The sequence below is a fragment of the Chionomys nivalis genome, chromosome 3, assembly GCF_950005125.1.
Source record: "Chionomys nivalis chromosome 3, mChiNiv1.1, whole genome shotgun sequence".
Taxonomy (NCBI): domain Eukaryota; kingdom Metazoa; phylum Chordata; class Mammalia; order Rodentia; family Cricetidae; genus Chionomys; species Chionomys nivalis.
Window position 1 is genome coordinate 62,173,725 of NC_080088.1, and position 16,985 is coordinate 62,190,709.

A 16,985-nucleotide genomic window follows, 5' to 3' on the forward strand; every position below is an offset into this window, starting at 1 on the left:
CTCAACCTTATCCTGTCCAGCTATTGGCCAGTCAGCTTTATTAAATCAATCAGAGCAACATATATTCACACAGTGTAAAGAAGAAAACTCCATATTTCCCCCTTTTGTCTAATTAAATAGTAAAATTATATACAACAAAACAGTTCTTAAGTAAGAATTATAGTTAACAATACCCAATCCATTTGTATTTGGCAAATTAAAAAAAATACTCTATTATTTATCCCCATGAGTCTAAAGTTTTATACCTTTTATTACAACTAGGGAAAACTTTATGACTATCTAGTCTTCAACTTCTTTAAGGATTCCAGAAGGGTGAAATGTTACCAACAACATAGATATCTGGCTGCCTTGACAGTCACCCAAAGTAACAAAGTAATTATGTAACAATGGGGCATCCATCTTTGGTCTACAGGCCTAGTATATCTGACAGACTTTTCTGAGAAGCAAGGATTTTGAAGGACTGCCCTACCTTGTCATGGCAAAGTTCGGCAGTCATTATCTTTTGTGTCCTACTTGTCCAGTTTGGACAGCATACTGTCAGCTGTCCAGGCAAGGGCAGTTTCTTACCCAGTGGCTAACTTTTGCCATGAAGAAAGCAAACTCCATATGGAGAGTCTTTGATGCCCATTATCTTCCCTGAAGTAGATTGGGGCTACCAGGAGCAGACATGTCTCATTGTCAAAAAAAAAAAAAAAAAAATCTATGATATTAAAACATCTTAAATGTCATATTCTGTAGATCTCTGAAGTGTTTGAAGATAACTTGCTTATTTAAATATCTCTGTATGGCCTTGAAAACATACTTAACATGACTATAGGTTTAATTGTAATAGGTGATTACCAACCTATATTTCTTTATTATCCTAAATAGTTTTCAATAATAACTTTCAAGGACTAGAAATTTACATTACATTGTTAGATGAGCCACATAGGTATAATACTTTTAAAAAGAGTAGAAACATATATTCAATATGTTCTAACAAAAATAACTTCAGATTTGTATCAATATTCAAAAATCCATACCAATGTAAAATATTTAAGACTAGTTGTTGCTTTTTTGGCTTAAAAGTAGAGTCAATATGCCGGGCGGTGGTGGCGCACGCCTTTAATCCCAGCACTTGGGAGGCAGAGGCAGGCGGATCTCTGTGAGTTCGAGACCAGCCTGGTCTACAAGAGCTAGTTCCAGGACAGGCTCCAAAACAACAGAGAAACCCTGTCTCGAAAAACCAAAAAAAAAAAAAAAAAGTAGAGTCAATAATCTACCCTTTAATCCTATCATTTCTAGGTTCCACCTTCAGAATGTTTGATAAAGAATTCCAAACCTATCATGTGACAGTTTGATGAGGAACAAGATATTTACACAATGTCAAAACGCCTCTCCGTAGATTAATTATTAATTACAAATGGAAAAGGGTTACCTTGATAGCAGTGGGGGGGTGTCATGCCATGAAACCACCCATAATCACTCGTCTACTATGAGGTGCTAAGGACACACCAGCCACACAGCGTGTCAGGAGGAAACAAGCTAACAAGCTCCCACTGAAGACGTCCCACAAGGAGCCTAATCTTCAAAAACTGTTGGTCACGAGAAACAATGAAAAGCTGAGAACTAATTTTCCAAAACTGTTGATTGTGCTGTCACGCAGTACTTGTTTTTAGGAGACATACATTGAAGCTTCCTGAAACAAAGTCATATCTACAACTTACTCTAGGTACAAGGAGAAAGAGGAAGGGGAAAAAAGAAAATATTATTTTTTGACAATGGCAAAATATTTGCAACACATGAATCTAGGTGAGGAATATGGGATTTTATCTTAATATTCAGGAACTTTGTGATTAGCTTTCCTTTTTATGATTTTTCCCCAACACAAATAGAAGAAGGGAAAACAAGGAAAATGTCATAATATATATTTTAAAAGCGGAGCTTAAGTGTAACTCAGTAGAGCACTTGCCCACCAGTCACAAGGCCCTGTGCTGGATCCCACACTGAGGAAAACAGCAAAGTATGACCCTAGATTTAGCACGAGAAAGTTCATCTTAGTGTTCCTGCAACTTTTCCATAAGCTTTTCTTTTCAAAAATAAAATGTTTTATTTAAAAAACAAATATCTCTACAGTTTCCTGAACAGATCAGCCCTCAAATGAGATCATCTCTGGAGTTCCTTCTTAATCCCAATTTGTTGACTCCTAACATGCGCTGCATAACGCATGCTCATGTGCTATATGACGAATGCACATAGAGTTGCTATATAATGCATGCCATATTTTTACACTCTTGAGGTATAATTGACATACATTAAACTGCACAGGGGATGGAGGATGGCTCAGTAACTGAGAAGGCAGACTGCTCTTCCAGAGGACCCCAGTTCAGAGCCCAGGACCCACACGGGCAGCTAATAACTTTTGGGAACTCCAGCTCCGGAGGAATCTTATGCTTCTGGTCTCTTTCACACTACACTCACATGAACACACCCACCACACACACACATATACATAATTAAAATAATAAAAATAAATTTAAAAATTAAAATACAACTTTAAAAAATATAACTGAGGCACTGGGATTTGTCTCTACTGCATGTACTGGTTTTTTGGGATCCTAGTCTAATTGGATGCACACCTTCCTAGGCCTGGATGGAGCCGAGGGGGGGGGGGCTTAGATTTCCCACAGGGCAGGGTACCCTGCCCTCTCTTAGGACTGGAGGGGGAGGGGAGGAGGGTGAGTGGGGGAGCGGGAGGGAAGCGAGGGGAGGGGAGGAAGTGGAAATTTTGATTCCTACTATTAATAAAGTAATAAAAAGAAATGTAATTAGTCAGTAGTATTGAAGGCCTGCATATTAGAAATTGGTTGTTGTTGTTGCTGCTGCTGCTGTTTTTTCTGCAAGACTTTTCTTCTTCAATATTAAAGAAAAGGGGCTGGAGAGATGGCTCAGAGGTTAAGAGCATTGCCTGCTCTTCCAAAGGTCCTGAGTTCAATTCCCAGCAACCACATGATGGCTCACAACCATCTGTAAGGGGGTCTGGTGTCCTCTGCTGGCCTGCAGGCATACACACAGACAGAATATTACATACACAATAAGTAAATAAATAAATAAATATTTTTTAAAAAATTAAAGAAAAGTAGAATTAAAAAAATAAATGGAATGAACGGTTCTACAGTTTGAAATAAAATAGTGTTAACATACTAACTTCCCATACATTTTATGACACAGTTGATATTTTAATTATTGCATAGTGCCAACATATAAGCAAGCCGAGAACATGATTTCTGAATAATTTCATATCTTCAAGGATAACTTTTGATAATGCCAATAAAATATATCAAAATATATATAACTGTAAGGCTGGGTGTGGTGGTGTATGCTTTTAATCCCAGTGATAGGCAATTTCAAGTTTGAGTTCCAGGACAGCCAGGACTACATAGAGAGACTTTGTCTCAAATAACTAATGTGATAGACAGACAGACAGACAGACTGACTCTGGGTCCCATAAACCTACCTTAACACCTACTGAAGGGTGGAGCCCTGGAAACCTCCTATTAAGCTCCATCTCTTAGAAGTCCCACTACACTCATACAATAAGGGCAGAACAGACCTAAGCTATACAGAACACAACTTACTGGAGGACTTACTGATGGAAGTTTGGTCATAAACAGTATCAAGTCCAGTTAGAGCCTGCAATTTGGGTCAAAGGGATGTGTTTATTTATAGGTCAGGACAAAAATGACTATCATGGCTGGAATGTACCCGCTTTATCTTAAGATAATACTAAGGAGTCAAGAGCAATCCTGGATCAGGGGTCCTATGATAAATTGCTACATGTAGTGATTTTATCCATTTATGGTTTGCTGGGGAAATATGCCAAAAAAATAGCTATGATTACTTAGTAAAACAATCATGGTGGCTACAATTCAAGACTGTAGTCACGTCGGTCCATAGCCCTATCACCTCACAGTGCAAAAATGCTTTCAGTCCATCCCACAGCCAAGGACATAACAGGTTCCAGTGGCGCTCAAAAGGCCAGAGTCTCATCTGACATATCAAGGCAACCACTTCTATTTCTGATTCCTTGAAAAACAATAAGTGAGTTACATACCTCCAGGATAAAATGGTGGGTCAGGACTAGAATAGATATTCCTTATCCAATATAAGGCTAGAGACAACCAGAAAGGATCACCCAGTCCAAAGCAAAGTCTGAAACCCAGCAAAGACTCTAACTGAAGAAATGCAAGCCTAGCATCTTTTACACATTTGCTGAGAAGTGAGTCCCCAAGACTTCTGCTTATCACCTGGGGCTGCTTTTCCACGCTGCCCGAAGCTCTGCCTGGCACACACTTCACACTGCTGATAGCTGTACCTTTCTGGGGTCTCAACATGCCTGACAACATAGAAACAGTGTATCTGGGCTCTCTAAAAAAGTTCCTATCCCGTGAGAAACTCTGCCTTGCTTCCTAGGTTTTCCTTTGAAAGCTGGGTAGAAGCCACCATGACTCCTTAGCTCTTGCATTCTGCAGGTCTGCATTCTCAGTACACAGACCCCCAAGTAAAGCTGTACCTAGACCCAAGTGACTCACGCTGCAGCCACAAAGTGCCTGGCCAGTCTGAAACAGGGAAATGAACCTAAGGTACCTCCTCCCCAAGGCACGTGCTGAAATAATTCTGTTCTGCAAGTTCTCTGTGCCTGTGATGGGAGAATAAGCTGATTTCTGATCTACACTACACATCTTTTCCAACCATCCCAGTGCTAAGCCAATACCACTCTCTGGCACACAGCTTCCTGGATGCATCCTTCTGAAAAGTTTCTGCACCCCAATAAGCCTCTCTGACGACACAATAATCCAAATCAGACCAAATCAAACTGAATAAGAGAAGGCCCAGGTTTAGTGGATGCCACACTCCCAGATGACTTCCCAGCTCCCCAGAGAGGAGAAGGGAAAGGAAGACTGGAAAATCACGAGTCTGCTCTCTGGGAGACAGTTTAAATACCCTATGGGAATGGTCTTGACTATCTCTGGGGAGGGGTCATTGTTTGGTGGGCTTTCTGGGGGTGGAGTCTGGACTGAGGCAACTCCCATGGGACAAGGCTTGGGGTGGAACTTCTACCCAAACACTGGGTATATGAATGCCAGGGGCTGGGGTGAGGCTTCCACCCGAATACCTTCTATGACCTTTCTCAGCTCCTCTGTCTGCTAATCTTCCAAATCTCAACCTTGATTCCTTTGCTCCTCAGTCTCCTTGTAAATCTGGGTAAAAAAATAACCCATAATACCTGCTTCTCAGCCTGGATACTTTGCTGTTCTAAAATCCCTTCTACCAGGAGATGGAGAGATAGCTCAGTGGTTGTCTTAGTTACTACCTTCCTTCTTTTCTTTCTTTCTTTCTTTCTTCTTCTTCTTCTTCTTCTTCTTCTTCTTCTTCTTCTTCTTCTTCTTCTTCTTCTTCTTCTTCTTCTTCTTCTTCTTCTTCTTCTTCTTCTTCTTCTTCCTCTTCCTCTTCTTCTCCTCCTCCTCGTCCTCCTCCTCCTCGTCCTCTTCTTTTCTCTTTTTCTCTCTCCTTCCTTCCTTTCTCTTTCTCTCTCTTTCTTTCTTTTTGATTTTTCAAGACAGGGTTTCTCTGTGTAGTCCTGGTTGTCCTGAAACTAGCTCTGTAGACCAGACTGGCCTTGAACTCAGAGATCCTCCTGCCTCTGTCTCCCAACTGCTGGGATTAAAGGCATGTACCACCACTGCCCAGTTGAGAATAATAAACTTTAAAAAATACATTTCTTTTTAGATGTTGTAGGGATTCATTGAGAAGGATTCTCAGAGAAATATCCTGTAGTAACAACACCCACTTGCAGAGGGGATACTGAGGAGGTAGAGACCCAAACAACCCACCCAGGACAAAGGAAATTTCTTACTTTCCTACACTTTAAAGCAAAGATCTCTCTAAGTTCAGATTTGTGAGGGTACTAGATAGGATACAAGGCAGTAGTTTAGGAAGTGAGTCCTTTCGTTCCTTTGAAGTGGCTCCTACCTACTAACCAGCTTGAGGACAGTACTTGGCAGTATATAAAACATGGATCCCCTCTACAGGGCAGTGTCCACAATCTAACATCAGCAAGCTCACTCTTCCATATCAGTTTTCTGTATTTTAGCCCATTTTATATTACTACAATGAAACCAACTAATTTATAAAGAAGCTTTTTAGTTCACAGGTTTGCACCTGAATTTGCAGGTTTAAAGGCCTCCATCTAGTAATGGCCTATCTTCTTGTTAATATTTACGTGTGTTGTGTGTGTGCGTCTGTGTGTGTGTAAGGGGGGGAGGCGCTCATATAGAAGCTAGCAGGGGTTGCTGAAACCCTCAGAGCAGCAGTTACAGATTGCATAACAAGTGTTTCAGTTGCTGAGCCCTTTCTCCAGGACCTGATGACGGCTCTTACTAGAGGAGCCCTGAGGTGATCGAGGGGAGGGTATATCCCATTTCAAAACCACTGCTCCGGCTTGGTGCTGTTATGAAAAGAAAAAATCTTACTAATAGTAAGCATTCATATAGCACTTTAAAATTATTAATACTCTTAGTGTTCACAACCCTTTGACCTATGCACACTTTTAATCCTAGCTTGGGAGGCAGAGGCATCTGGATCTCTGAGTTCAAGCCAAGCTTGGTGTACACAGTGAGTTCCAGGATAGCCAGAGATCTTGTCTCATAAACAAAAAAATATTTTTAAAAAAAGGGAAAAAAATCAAATATAGGGCTGGAGAGATGGCTCAGTGGTTAAGAGCACTGCCTGCTCTTCCAAAGGTCCTGAGTTCAATTCCCGGCAACCACATGGTGGCTCACAACCATCTGTAATGAGGTCTGATGCTCTCTTCTGGCCTGCAGACATACACACAGACAAAATATTATATACATAATAAATAAATAAATATAAAAAAATCAAATATAACCAGATAGCATCAGAAAACACTAGTAGTAGGCAAATACCCATACACATAAGAATAAAATCAGCAAATATGAAAATAATTTTTAAAAAAGAAATGATGAATTCTTTTTGGAGAGGCGGTAGTGGTTCACACCTCTAACCCCATAACTCGGGAGGCAGAGGCAGGTGAATCTCTGTGAGTTTGAGGCCACCCTGGGCTACAGAGTAAGTTCCAGGACAGCCAGGGCTACACAGAGAAACCATACCTTAAAAGAAACACACACAGAAAAAAGTACCTAGTAATTATCTTTAAATACATGAATGTGTCACAGTGGATAGGGCAGAGACTTATTTTACTTACTGGAAGATGTAGAGACACAGGTTCTAGCTGAATATAATAAACTCTTTTTAGGAATTATCTGCAAAGGGACTGGGCACCTCAGGAACCACTGTATCTTGGTAATAAAAGGAATGCCTTTTATTACCAATAGAGATAGTACTGTAGTACGAAGGAAGATCTACGTGCATGGAGAAACACCTTCTGCCTAGTTCAGAGACTCACAAGCCAACATTTGTGGTGATACAGAGATGCCAACTGACCTTTCTACCAAAGATTTTAAAATACTTTAAAAAGCTCATTTTTTTAACCAAAATTCTGAAAAGGTTCCTGCTGCTCTTGTTCTATTCTATTCAGATAACTTAACTTGAATGTTATCTACCGCAGTAGCTCCTCACCACAATTTTACATAATTTATAAATTTGAAAAGCAACTTTCACTTCTTTTTTGAGACAAAGTCTCACATTGGCCTGGAACTCACTATGTTGCCCAGGATAGCCTTAAACTCATGGCAATCCTTCTGCCTCAGCGTTTTAGGTGCAGAGATTATAGGAGCAAGCTATCATGTCTGTCAAAAACCTTTGTTTTGCCAGGTAGTGGCTCAGACCTTTAATCCCAGAATTTGGGAGGCAGAGGCAAGAGAATCTCTGAGTTTGAGGACAACCTGGTTTACAGAATGAGTTCCAAGACAGCCAAGGCTACACAGAGAAACCTTGTCTTGAAAAACCAAAAATAAATAAATATATGTAACGTATTACCAGACCCCCTTCTTTCCAATAAGTACCTAATATTTCTTAGGTAAAATACAATAAAATAATCTTATCTTTATAAAACAAAATATAGAATATATTAGAATTCCTATAAGTATATTCAAACAGATATAAGTCTAATTCATTGTGCTAACAATCCTCATTCCTATATGGCAGTCCTAAATATTATGATGCTAAAAGAGTGATTACAACAATCATACTTGGAGCGCTTCCTCTGTGTCAGGAAGTTACAAGCTTCCTGTGCATATTACTAATGTAACCCTCACCACCACCCTACAAAGTCGCTCATTCGTGCTCTCATTCCACACATGAGAAAACTGAAACACAAGGTTCAATGATTCCACTGAGCTCACCCACCTCACACAGGAAAGAAGCAGCATTTTCTTTTCTTTTTTAAAGGATTTATTCATTCGTGTATTTTATGTATGAGTGCTCTGTCTTCATGCCCACCAGAAGGAATCTGATCCCTCTACAGATGGTTGTGAGCCACCATGTGGGTGCTGGGAATTGAACTCAGGACCTCTGGAAGAGCCATCAAGTGCTCTTAACCACTGAGCCATCTCTCCAGCCCCCAGCATTTTCATCTGTGTTCCAAAATAACTTCTTATATTTAAAGGCACAGGTGGACAGTACATAGGATATAGCTTGCTGGATCTCCAAAATGATCTGAACTCAGGAATTCTCTCTCTACGGTCTGTGTTCTCTCTCACAAAAACACACCGCGCTGCAGACTACAGTGCCAGGCAGGATTTAACTGCACTTTTCATAAGCACCGGGCTCCCTTCCCACTAAGCAGATCATTGGCAGAGTACTCTGGATCCCAATTAAACTGAGATTTAACTCTAGGTCTTCCCAGCTTCTTAACTCCAGGAGGCCGGGAGTTCCCGCGTGATGGAGAAAGGCTGTGATAAAATGCAGAAATTCCAGAGTCGTGGTAAAGATCAAGTAAGAAATCAGACTATAAATCCTGATTATCCTGGGTATTTGTTGTTTGCCTTTCCAAACGCTCATGCTCCTTTTCATTGGGAGGTTCATTTGCTCAGTGTGCCTTCTCCCTCGCCCTGGGATCAATCCCGCTCAGCTACAACTTGTTGGAGGGGGCAGTGGTACACGACTTAAGCCAGTCCACACAGAAGAAAGGAAAACACTTGGACAAAAATGATCGCTTATTGTTTTCTGTACTTGGACCTGGGGGGTGTGACTTTAGGAACCAGTCTGGGACCAGCTCAGTGCCCATCTTGTCACTAGAAGGAAAGACTGGGGAATCAGCATAGGTAAGGCAGACCTGATGGTGAGAAGCCAGACCCAAACTATTTAGTCACACCAACCAATACATTATCCTTTTGCCCAAGTAAGCTAAGAACAATTTGTTCTTTTGTTTACCACTTGGGATAAAAATCATACTAAGAATAAAAACCTGAATCATAACTCATAATATAATGCTAGTAATGGCCTCTAGTCCCCAAGAGGCATTCAATACTTAGATACTTCAACATGGAAGAGCCAGGAAGGAAAGACACTGCAGATAGAACATAAAACATTTCCTCTTTCCCTCTTAACACCTTATCCTTCAGTAAAGTTCTTCTGAACAGCTTTAACAAACAAGGCAAAGGGGCCAACAGTTGAATGGAGTGTGCATAAGGCCCCACTTTTAACACCTCTGCCTGTCACCGCATTAATCACAAACTCTCCTTTCCAGCACACCTTCCAAATGTGGGCAGTGTCCCTCCTTCCCAGCACCGCCCAGCCTGCTGGCACATCAGCTGCTCCCAAGAGTTCTCAGGACACACAGTGCTGTCTCTGCTATCTCGACTGGCTCACAGGCCCCCAGTGCTTCTGCTGACTCACCTCCCAGCACACAGTGACCGCCTTGTTCTTCAGTGTTCCAATACACGCCTGCTTGGACACACCGACTCAGCTGGAGACGTGTATGTGGGGGTGGGGCAGCAGGGAGGAGATAATAAGGATGGAACCAGCCAAGCATTTTTTCTTTGATTAAAAAAATCATATTTTTAGAATTTTTTTTTTAACATTGTGTGTGTATATGAATGGGAGCATGCTGTTGGTGTGCATGTGCCACAGCATAGTGTGGAGGTCAAAGGACAATTTGCAGGAGTGGGTTCTCTCATCCACCTGTGGGTTCCACAGATAGAAATCAGGTCATCAGGCTTGGGGACAATGCCTTTCTCCACTGAACTTACCCTATCCAGTACTTTTTCAATATGAATGACCCGAAGGAAAGAAACCTTAGTTCAGGCATGCACATGCCTCTGTCTTAAAGATGACAGGACCCTGGGAGCAGTTTTAGGGACTCTCACCCAAACCTTTCTATTACACATACTGCTATTACATCTAGCAAGCACCTCAGGGCAAAAAAGGAAGTGGTTCCAAAAGTGTGACAACCTAAATGGTACCATATTCACTATTTCCAAATTTCAACAAATTCAAGCTTAACTGACTACCATATAGGGAGCTAAATCTGCAAAAAGGGAGAGGTGAACTGTTCCTTTGCAGTGTTCAGACTTCTGCCTTCTGAGGGAACAAACTTACTCTGTGTCTACCCTGCTGGACCGTAGAGAGCTCTGTAAATCCCCAGGAGTGAATCCAACACTCTGGGCATCCGTTAACCGGGTCATCTACCCTGCACTCGGGTCTTTCAGCAGTGGCATTGCTTCCACAAAGTCTCGAGTTCAAAAGAAGACAGAGCTAACCTAAATGAGGAAGAAGGGCTGTATGCCAGAAACAGATCTCCCAGACTGGGAAGAAACACACTTCTTAGCAGGCACGAGATGTCCCACTGCCTGCTTTGGTAAGGTTTAATGCAGCACAGCCAGGCTTATCTACTGATTATTGCTCATGGCTGCTCTGTGCTACAACAGCAGAGGGGAATACTGCAAATCCAAAACGTTTACTGACACATTATACAAGTCTGACAACTCAGATTTACAGATAAAGACAGAACTGGTTTTCATTTCGTTTTGTTTTAAGGCAGAGTCTATCCATGTAGCCTGGCTGTCCTGGAACTTGATGTAAAAGCAGGTTGGACTGAAACTCACAGTGATCCTCCTGCCTCAGCCTCCGACTGCTAGGATTAAAGGTACGCACCATGATGCCCATCTTCAGACTCAGTTTTAACAAATCATCTGTTGACAAACTTTGCCTAGAATTATACAATCTAAGGTAGAGGACAATATTAGGAATAGGATTATTTCAATAAATTGTACTGTAGGCCTAGTAAGATGGCTAAGTGGACAGACACTGATATGCAAATATGACAGTCTGAGTTTATCCTGGAATCCACACAAAGGTGGATTGCCTTCATCCTCTGACACAGAGCACAAAGTTGTCCTCTGACCCCCACACCTTTACTGTGACACAGGTATACGCTCACACACTAATAAGTCTAACAGAAGAAGAAGGAGGAGGAGAAGAAGAAGGAGAGAAAAGAAGAAGAAGAAGAAGAAGGAGAAGGAGAAGGAGAAGGAGAAGGAGAAGTGGTGATACATCTTTAATCCCAGCACCTGGGAGGCATAGGTAGGCGGATCTCTGTAAATTTAAGGCCAGTCTGGTCTACAGAGTGAGTTTCAGGACAGTTAGGGCTACACAGAAAAACCCGTCTCAAAAAACTAAACAAACAAACAAAGAGAACATCTGATCTGGAACTTCTAAATGTAAAGGCGAATGTTATAACTTACAAACCCACATTGGTTTCAAGCTGGAGTTCAATGCTCCACACTCCAATATTTGAGGTCTGAAAGTTGCCCTGTCTACAATACTGACTTTGAATTTACTCCCCTTCTTCTAATTTATTCAAAGGCACCCATGCTCAACACTGAGTGGGTACGGGTCTGTGGAAAGCCTGAGTTTGCCGCTGGAGCAAAACAGAGTGTCTGCTTCGGCCTAGAAACAGAGTAAGGTATTACAAAAAAGGACTCCCCTGAAATTCCCAATGGACACTAACAGCAGTTCTTTCCTCTTTCTTTCTGTTCTTTTGCCTGTGTTATATGTCTGTGCACTGTGTGTGCCCAGTGCCTGAAGACGTGAGGACTCGTGATAGCCCGTGGAGCTGGACGGTTGTAAGTCGCCGTGGAACCTAGGTCTGCTGAAGGAGCAGCCAGCACTCTTGACCACTGAGATAGCTCTCTAGCCCCCGCTAGTACTAATCCTTACATCTGAACTTTTTGGGAGGTGACAGCGTGAGACATCAAAGTTGAGACTTAGAGCACACTAGGCAGGCACATTAATACCCAGGTCCAGATAATTTTATTTTGTACTATCCTTCAAGAGTTAAGCCATGTATGGTGGGCAGCTCATATTTGTAACTTCAATGTTTGGGAGGCTGAGACAGGATAATTTCCATGAGTTCCAGACCAGTCTGGGCTGCCAAGTGAAGCACTGTCTCCCCAACCTCCCCACAAAACAGCCAAACAAAAAGAGCCCATGAAAATTCAACGAGTAGCCGCTGTTGAACTTACGCTCTTCCTAAAGTGAGATGTAAGACTCCTCTAAGGCAGGTGTGTGAGAGAATTCTGAATCTGGATACAACACTGTACACATGTGTTCTCACTAACTTCCAACAGTCACCATTCCCTTGAGTGTTAGGAACAGGAGCCACAACAGTAATGGCACAAGGAGCAAGAAAATAGACTCTGCCACCAGCAGACGTTACGGGCACTGCACTCACACACACTCGTGTGCACATACCCCCCCATACACAGATACACATATAAACATAATTTTGTTTTGTTTTGTTTTTTGAGGCAGGGTTTCTCTGTGCAACACCCCTGGCTGTCCTGAAACTCACTTTGTAGACCAGGCTGGCCTTGAACTCACAGAGATCCACCTGCCTCTGTCTCCCAAGTACTGGGATTAAAGGCATACACCACCACTGCCTGGCTAATTTTTAAAAATAAAAATAGCAGTTTGAGAGATGGCTCAGCAGTTAAGAGCACTGGCTTCTCTTTCAGAGGGCTTGGGTTCAATTCTAGTGCCCACGTGGCAGCTCAGAACTGTCTGCAATTCTCATTCCAGGAGAGCCACTGCTCTTTTCTGGCCTTCTAGGACATCAGACACATATCTGGTACCCAAACACATACACAAGAAAAGTACCCATACACATACAGTGAAATTTTTTTAAAAAAATAAATATAAATAAATCCTTTTAAAAAATAAAAACTGGGGCTGGAGAGATGGCTCAGTGGTTAAGAGCATTGCCTGCTCTTCCAAAGGTCCTGAACTCAATTCCCAGCAACCACATGGTGGCTCACAACCATCTGTAATGAGGTCTGGTGCCCTCTTCTGACCTTCAGGCATATACACAGGCAGAACATTGTATACACAATAAATAAATATTTTAAAAAACTGCTGTAGTAATACTTTAAAATATTTTGTTAAATGTATTGCAATATAACAATTCTTTTCTAATTCTACGTATTTTAATTCTGTATAAGAAAATTATTCTGGGGACTGGAGATATGGTACAGCAGTTAAGAGCACTGACTGCTCTACTGCTCTTCCAGAGGACCTGGGTTCAATTCCCAGCACCCACATGGCAGCTCATAAGTGTCTGTAAATCCAGTTCCTGGCGTTCTGATACCATCACACCATTGCACATAAAATAATTAAATAAATTATTAAAAAATTCTTTTAAAGTGTTTATAAAGGAAAATTATTCTGCTGGTGGGGTGCAGGCTTTTAATGCCAGCATTTAGGAGGCAGGGACAGGTGGATCTCCATGAGTTCGAAGTCAGCCTGGTCTACATAGTGAGTTCCAGGGCAGCCAGGGCTACATGCTGAGACTCAGTTTCAAAAAAACAAAAAGAAAAATTACTCTACGCGCCGGGCGGTGGTGGCGCACGCCTTTAATCCCAGCACTTGGGAGGCAGAGGTAGGCGGATCTCTGTGAGTTCGAGACCAGCCTGGTCTACAAGAGCTAGTTCCAGGACAGGCTCCAAAGCCACAGAGAAACCCTGTCTCGAAAAACCAAAAAAAAAAAAAAAAATTACTCTACGCTTGGTGTTGTGGTTTACATTTGTGGTATCAGCATTTGGGAGGTAGAGATGGTCATCCTCAGTTACAAAGACTGAAGATCTGCCTACGCTATAGGAAACCCTCCCTCAAAAAAGGAAAAATTACTGTGAAAATGGACTTCGTAAAGTTTCATCATACCATAAAAAGATCCCTGTTCTGAGACCAAAAGGGAAGTAAACACAGTCAAGGTAGATCTCAAAAACAAACCAAACTCACCCTTCTTAAAAGTCATACATTCATGTTCTCAAGTACAGAGCAAAAACCATGTTGCTATTTTTAGCGGTCCTATTTGTAAACAGCTGAGAGTGTGATGTAAAGTCCTGTACAACTAAGGGCTCCCTTAGTTCACTGGCACTCATCCTAGTTCAACAGAAAGCCCCAACTAACGTGACTTCCAACTGTGGCTACAACAGAGTTAACCAGAGAGAGAGAGAGAGAGACATGCCCTGCTATATACCTACCTACAAACTGCTTTCCAAAACGTATTATACAGATAATTCAATTATTTAGGAAATCTGAATCTAAAATAAGTATAATCTTCCCATAATTAGAGTGAGTCGGTGTTAACATCAGGTAAAGTAACCTTCAGAATCCAAGTAACTTCAGAATCCAAGACACCACCTAATGACACCATCTCCTTAAGAAGAGGTCCCCACGTCAAACAGCAGTGGTGGTGCATGCCTTTAATCCCAGCACTTGGAGGAGGCAGGAGAACTGCTGTACATATTATCTGTTTGTTTGTTAGGGTCTCACTTTGTAGCCAACCTGACCTGAAACTTGATAATGTAAACCAGGCTGGTCTTGAACTCGCGGAGGTCCAGCTGCCTCTGCCTACCAAGCTTTGTGATTAAAGACATGGGCCACCACACCTCTGACTGCCAAAAATTTAATGCCTGTCAGTGCTACAAAGAGATCCTATCTCAAAATAGACTAGGGGAGACCATACTCATTTTAATCAAGTTAAACTGCATTACTAATGGCCCTCATGAAGGAGAATGAGTGAGAAATAAAACCAGAAGCTAAAGCTTTAATTGAATGTGCCAGAATGTAGCATCATTCCCAGGTGTCAGGCTTAGCCTACAGTGCAAAAAACCATCAAGTTAGAGAGATGAATACACCAAGGCCTTTCCATGCCAGATTATCATGACTGTTGCCACTCCCAGGATTGTTCTGTCCTCCTTTTCTCCCCATGATGGTTGCCATTTATTATTATCATATTATTTACCATTGTACAGGACAATGGTGTGGTAGAGCAAGAGACTCGTAATCTCAGAGTCGTGGGTTTGAGCCCCACATTGGACACCAATTTGTTGGGTGCCAATTTGTTGCAATAGGAAGAGGCCACTTGTTCATCCTAGCCACCCAGAACCAAAATAACCACACAGAAACTATATTCATTAAAACACTGTTTGGCCCATTAGCACTAGCTTCTTATTGGCTAACTCCTACATCTTAATTTAATCCATTTCTATTAATCTGTATATCACTACAAGGTTGTGGCCTACCAGCAAAGTTTCAGCATGTCTACCTCCGGCCACGGATCCATGGTGTCTCCCTGACTCTGTCTTCTTCTTTCCCAGCATTTAGTTCTGTCTTCCCCGCCCACCTAAGTTCTGCCCTATCAACAGGCCAAAGCAGTTTCTTTATTTATTAACCAAGAAAAGCAACACACAGACAGAAGGACCTCCTATACCAGGATAAAATATCATTCTTTTTATTTTTCATTAGTATGATTCCCTATGTGTGTGCTTGCTCATGCATGCATTTTATGGTTTAGACATGGAGGTGCATGCATGTCATGGTGCATGTTCAGAGGTGCAGCTGGTTCTCTGCTTTCATTTTTTTATTTTATTTTATTTTATTTTTTTTTGAGACAGGGTTTCTCTGGATCTTTGGAACCTATCCTGGAACTAACACTTGCAGACCAGGTTGGCATTGAACTCACAGAGATCTGCCTGCCTCTGCCTCCCAAATGCTGGGATTAAAGGCATGCGCCACCACTGCCTGGCCTCTACTTCCATCTTTATGTGGGTTCCAGAGGTTAAATTCAGGAAGGCAGGCCTGCATCAGGTAAACACATTTCATGGCTAAATAATCTCCCTGGCTTCCAGTTCAGATCCCTAATTTTTCTTTAAAACTAGGTCTTACTGCTTTGTAGCCCACAGGTGCTGGAATTACAGGTGTGCCAACATGCCCAGTCCCAAAAGTTTTGTTTTCTTTGGTTTTTTGAGACAAAGTCTTTCTGCGTAATTCTAGTCCTTGATATATAGAGTTCAGGCTGACTCAGAAGTCACAGAGGTCTCCCTGCTTGTACCCCTCAAGCACTGGAATTAAGGTCATTTGAGATCATATCTAGCCCTGTAACATTTTTATTAGCAATTCTATTAATTGCAGATTCTCTAAACTGAATAGACTGTAAAAATCATATATCTCCCCACCTCTACTTAATTTGTCATAGACTGTTTTCTGTGTTCAGTTCCCTTCTCGAGCTCTGTTCCTTTCCTATCCTCAGTTTCTCCTTCCTCAATAGCTATTCCTAGCAGTTTCTCCTACCACAAACTCCTATTTCCTCATGGCCTCTGTCTTTAATTTTTTTGTTGTTGCTGTTGTTTTGAAACAGGATTTCTCTATGTAACCGTCCTAGCTGTCCTGGAACTAGCTCTGTAGACCAGGTTGGCATCACAGAGATCCACTTGCCTTCGCCTCCCAAGTGCTGGGATTAAAGAGACTCAGTATCCCTATTTCAATACAGCTTTAGGCTCTCCTCAAAAAGGCCCTGAGTTTTATTCCTCAATCGTAACTAGTCACCTCAATTATGTCCAAAAAGGTTCCTTAATCACAGAATCATTACAAAAAGAAAAGCTCAGAAATAATCCAATCCACTGCTTCTCAAACTAAACCAACAGCAAAAGCTGGACATGGTGGCACCGTGCATTTAACCCCAG

At 41.8% G+C, this 16,985-nt stretch overlaps 1 protein-coding gene across 2 annotated transcripts in view; it reads right to left on the reverse strand.

Moving 5' to 3' along the window:
* Window positions 1–16,985, reverse strand: part of Pcyt1a (phosphate cytidylyltransferase 1A, choline) — a 48,804-nt gene that overhangs the window by 30,455 nt on the left and 1,364 nt on the right. The gene's annotated exons all lie outside the window — the stretch shown is intronic.